The sequence below is a fragment of the Hemitrygon akajei genome, chromosome 9 (assembly GCF_048418815.1).
Source record: "Hemitrygon akajei chromosome 9, sHemAka1.3, whole genome shotgun sequence".
Taxonomy (NCBI): Eukaryota; Metazoa; Chordata; class Chondrichthyes; order Myliobatiformes; family Dasyatidae; genus Hemitrygon; species Hemitrygon akajei.
Window position 1 is genome coordinate 64,736,865 of NC_133132.1, and position 6,000 is coordinate 64,742,864.

The window sequence follows — 6,000 nt, forward strand, 5'->3', positions numbered from 1 at the left end:
ACAGTCAGGAAGTCGAGGATCGAGTTGCAGAGGGAGTCTCTAACTCCCAGGTCCAGAGTTTGGTGATAAACTTGCTTGAAGATGTAGCTTTTTGCAGCAGCAGTACAGTACAATATGTAATGTATACGATAAATTATGATAAGATATATATGAAATAATTAGTGCAGAAAGAGAGCAGTAATAGTGAGGTCGTATTCATGGGTTCATTGTCCGTTCAGAATTCTAATGGCGGAAAGAAAGAAGCTGTTCCGCGTGTTCTGATCCTGTGTAGTGGCCCCTCCATACCAGACGGTGGTGCACCCAGCATGCAGACCGGCAGAAATTTGCTGGAGTCGTCGGTGACATCCAAATCTCCTCACACTCCTAATGCAATAGAGCCTCGGCTGGCGTGCCCCCTTTGTACTTGCATCAATATGTTGAGCCCAGGAGTTTTAAGAAGCATAAAAAATAAAATCGATAAACCTTTCAGCTAATACATAACCCTGGGAATAAAACTGCATATAGGGGCGCGTTTAAAATATATATTACAAATGCTTACTGGTTTCGAATTTAGTGTGTACAAAAACAGTTTAATCTGCAACTTGTCATTAGAATGGAGGATGAGTGGGGGTAGAGAACAAGCTGTTGAGCTCAATAGTAGACCAGGCCGAAATGCAGCTTCTCCCCTCCCCCAGCCTCCTTTGTTCCAGTTGTTTAAAGGCTCCACTTTCTCCAGGAAATATGTGGCCTCTGAAAACACTGGTGGGTTGCAGTGTTGGGGGAGGGAAGCAATAAACTGCTGATAAAGGCCCATGTCCAGAAATTGGCTCTGCTAAATGTTCCCTGCCACCTCTGTACTGCAAAGTTCAAAGTAAATTGATTATCAAAGTATGTATTGAAAAAGTATTCGGGCGCCCACCCCCCACAAATATTTTCACATTTTATTGTCTCATTTTCTAAATTTAAAATATAACTTAGTAGGATTTTTGAGCTAATCTACAAAACATTGTGCTCAAGTCAAATCAAAAGATAAAATTCCAAAAGCTGTTAAAAAGTATTCACACCCTTTGTAATTCGATGCTAATTTTCCCCAGGTTCTCCTTATAAACTCACACAATTTGTTGATGTAGAAATTTGGAGGATTGCCTGTTTTCAATGAATTCATAAGAATAAATACCTCCTCTCTCTGTAGGGTACAACAGTATGGTAGATTTTCAACAGACCAAATCAACATGAAGACAAAAGAGCATTCAAGGTAAGTCAGGGAAATGATAATAGAGAAGCACAAATCTGAGGAGAACCATCTTAAAGGCACTGAACATACCTCAGAGCTCATTGTGAAAACTGGAAAAAAATGAAACCACAGCTACACTGCCCAAGTCAGGCTGCACCTCTCAACTTAGTTGCCGGAGAAGAATGGCACTTGTAAGAGGAGCTACTGTGATGCCAACAGTCTCTCTGAGTGGCTGCAGTGGCTGCATCTGGAGGTGAAGTTCATAACTCCACAATCTTTAAGGCCTAGTACAAAAGGGTATTTAAGGAAGAAGCCCTGGCTAAAAAAAGGTGTCATTTATAAGATACTGTAAAGATGTGGAAGAAGTTTTTGTGGTTAGATGAAACCAAAGTGAAATTTTTTGGCCTCAACTCTAAGCCGTAAGTGTGGTATTAATCTAATACTGCATATCAACCAGGTAACACCACTCCTACAGTAAAGTATGGTGGAGGTAGCATCATACTATGGGGATGCTTTTCAGCACCAGGGGCTGGAAATATGGTGAGGATTGATGGCAGGATGAACGCTGCTAAATATAGAGAGATCCTGGATAAAAACCTGTCAGTCTCTGCCAGAAAGCTTAAACTGGGGAGGAAGTTGGTACTTCAGCAGGACAACAACCCAAAGCACACTGCAGAGCAACCATGGAGTAGTGTCAAATGAAGAAAATTTATGTACCTGAGAGGCCCAGTCAGAGTCTTGATCTTAACCTGATTGAACATCTCTAGCAAGACCTCAAGATTGCTGATCACTGCCCCCTCCCCATCTAACCTGGCACAGCCTGAACAATTTTGCAAGAAGGAATGAGCAAATCTTGTTTCATCACATTGTGCTAAATTAATAGAGATTTATCCAAAAAGACTACTGGCTGGAATATCAGCAAGAAGTGGTTCAACTAAGTACTGAGCAGAGGGGAGGGGGGTGAATACTTTTGAACTACTGACATTACAGTTTTTGAATTTGTAGTGTTTCACACTTTACAATTTTCCCTGTTGTTTGAGCTCTTTGTGAAAAAAGGAGCATGTGATTCACAAATAGAAATTCTCGGTTAAATTGATTGAAATCCTTGGTTGTAATATGATGTGAACAAATGGTTGGGGCTGAAGAGATACTGTATATCACCATACTACCCTGAGATTCACTTTCTTGCAGGCGTACACAATTGAATAAAGAAACATTATAGAATCAATGAAAAACTACACTCAAATAAAGGTGGTCAAACAAGCAATGTCAAAATAAATGAACTATGAAAATACAGAAAATAAATAATACTCAGAACATGAGTGTAGAGTCCTTAAAGAGAGTCCATGGGTTGTGGAATCCGTTCAGAGTTAAGGTGAGTGAAGTTATCCATGTTGGCTCAGGAGCCTGACGGTTGAAGAACAGTAACTTTCTGAACCTGGTGGTGAAGCACCCAAGGCTCCTGTACCTCCTACCCTACCCAGTGGTAGTAGGGAGAAGAAAGTATGGCCATGATGGTGGGGTGCGAGATGATGGATGCTGCTTCCTCGTGGCAGTGCTACTTGTAGATTTGCTCAGTGGTGGGGAGGGTTTTGACTGAGATGAACTGGGCTGTATCCACCTCCTTAAGCTTTTCTGTTCTTGGGCATTGGTGTTTCCATACCAGGCTGAGATGCAACCAGTCAGGATACTCTCCACTCTACATCTACATAAGTTTATCAAAGTTTTAGTTGACATTCTGAATCTTTGTAAGAAAGTCCCAGGACAGATTTTCTGATACGATAACAACCAGAATTTTTTAAGTTACTATCCCTCTCCACCTTTGATCACCTAATGAGGACAGGCTCATGGACTTCCAATTTCTTTGTCCTGTGGCCGTTAATCAACTCTACAGTTTTGCTGAGTGTGAGATCGTTGTGACACCATTCAACCAGATGTTTACTCTGCCTCTTAGATGTCTGTTCATCACCACCTTTGATTCGGCCAGCAACACTGGTGTCATTAGCAAACAAATACGGCATTGGAGCTGCACTTCGCCTCACAGTCATAGGTATAAAGCGAGTAGAGCAGGGGGCTCAAGCGTATAGCTTTGTGGTGTGTCTGTGCTAATGGTGATTGTGGAAGAGATACTGTTGCCGATCAGACTTGCTGATGATACTGTTGGAACTTTTGATAAGTTTTGAGGGGATGTTAATATTGTTGGCTGTAAACCACAATTACTTTATAACTAACATCAGAAGAAAATTATTTCATGTTCTTTGGCTATCTTGCCAGACACTGGATTTTGCAAACATGGTCGAATGTGAGAGTCCATGTGTTCAATAACTTACATTAAATTCAACTCACAAACATGTCATGCACACTTCCTTGAGAAGCACAGAATCTATGGTGCCAGGACATAAGTTAATGTACATGTTGACATTTCAGCCCCTGATTACAAGCTCTGTATCTCCAGTAACCAAAAATCTATAAAAACTGTAGATGCTGGAAATCTGAAATAAAACCAGAAATGCTGAAAATGATTGACAGGTCATACAGTATTTTATATACGCCTTTTATGCAATCTTTGAAAGGGAGAATGAAACTATACCCATGTGAATCCCTGAAGCTTCTGGTGATCTTGTGATCTCTATCTCAGAATCTGACATCAGAACATCTTTCAAGAGGGTGAATTTTTGGAAGGCATCAGGGTCTGATGGTCTACCTCGTAAGACTCTGAAAACCTGCGCCAACCAACTGGCAAGAGTGTTCAAGGGCATCTTTAATCTCTGACTGTTACAGTTGGAGGTTTCCACCTGCTTCTTCAGAAGGACCAGTGCCCAAGCAGAGCAGGGTGAGCTGCCTCAATGATTATCACCCAGTGGCCCTCACATCTACTGCAATAAAGTGCTTTGAGAGGTTGGTCATAGCTAGAATCAACTTGCTGATGACACAACTATTGTTAGAATTTCAGGTGGTGACAAGGAAATGTAGAGGAGCAAGATAGATCAGTTGCTTGAGTGGTGTCACAACAACAACCTTACACTCAATGTCAGTAAGACCAAGGAATTGACTGTGGACTTTAGGAAGGGAAAGTCGAGGGAATACACCAGTCCTCATCGAGGGATCAGCACTGGAAAGGGTGAGCAGTGTCAAGTTCCTGGGTGTCAACATCTCTGAAGATCTCTCCTGGGCCCAACATATTGATGAAATTACAAAGAAGGCACAACAATGGCTGTATTTCATTATGAGTTTGAGAAGAATTGTTACGTCACCAATCATATTAGCAAAATTTCTACAGGTGTAATGTGGAGAGTATGCTAATAGGTTATATCACTGTCTGGTATGGAGGGGCCACTGCACAGGATCAGAAAAGGCTGCAGAAAGTTATAAACTCAGCCAGCTCCACCATGGGCACTAGACCTCCCAGCATTGAGAACACCTTCATAAAGTTATATCCATCATTAAGGACCCACATTACCCAGAAAATGCCCCTTTCTCATTGCTACCATGGAGGAGGTACAGAAGCCTGAAGAAACAGACTCATCATTTCAAGAACAGCTTCTTCCCCTCCACCATCAGATTTTCTCATTATTTTTCTCCCTTTTTACACTTATTTAATTTGATTTTTATATATACAATATACTCATAGTAATTTATAGGATTTTTATTACTATATATTGCAATGTACTGCTGCCACAAGACAAAACACTTTACATTTTCCAGTGATATTCATCCTGATTCGGATTCATTTGTGGAGTGAAAAGTAAGAGTTAACATTTCAAATTTATGATCCTTCTTCAGTTCTGACAAAAAAGTGACACATAAAATGGCTGCCTCTTCACAGATGCAGCCTGACCTGCTGAGTATTTCTAATTTGTAGCTTAAATACAGTAGTGTAATGGTTAGTGTACACTATTACGTCAGCAACCTGGGTTCAATTCCATTGCTGTCTGTTAGGAGTTTGCATGTTCTCCCCATGACCTCATGGGTTTCCTCCGGGTGCTCTGGTTTCCTCCCACAGTCCAAAGGTGTAGTTTAATAGGTCACATGAGTGTAAATGGGCAACAAGGACATGTTGGGCCGGAAACATCTGTTAATGTGCTGAATGTCTAAATAAATAAATAGAAATTGGTTGGAAAGAACCAACAGATACTGTCTATACAGACCATGATTTCCACGTGACTCCTATAAATATCCCTGGACCCAAAGTTAGAGTAACCACACTATGGTTTGGCTCCTTTAAACGGGGGTAAGGAAAGTGAGACAGGATACATTTGAGATTCGGTATACAATGTTGTAAACCAGTGTTCTAGGAGCCAGGCCAGAAAGTGGGAAGTCTCTGCCACATCTGTTCCATTCCAGAACATCTGCAATGTCCTCTTTCTTCAAAGGACGAGTTTCCCGTCTTCTACCATTGATGCTACTCTCACTGCATCTCTTCCATGTCCCGGACATCTGCCCTCACCCAGTCTTCCTGCCGCCATAACAGGGATAGTTTCCCCTGTCCTTAACTACCACCCCAGGACGTCCACATCCAGCACATCATTCTCTGTAACATCCACCATCGTCTGAAGAATTCTACTACTAAGCACATTTTGTCTTCTACTTTCCACTTCTGCAGGAATCACTGTCTCCTTAACTCCTTTGTTCATTTGTCCCTCCCCATTGGTCTCCCTGCTGGCAATTAACCCTGTACGCAGAACGTGTGCTACACCTTCATCCTCACCACTATTCAGGGTCCCAGACACTCAACACTTTTCACCTGCAAGTCTATCAGGGATCATCTACTGTATCCAGTGCTCCCC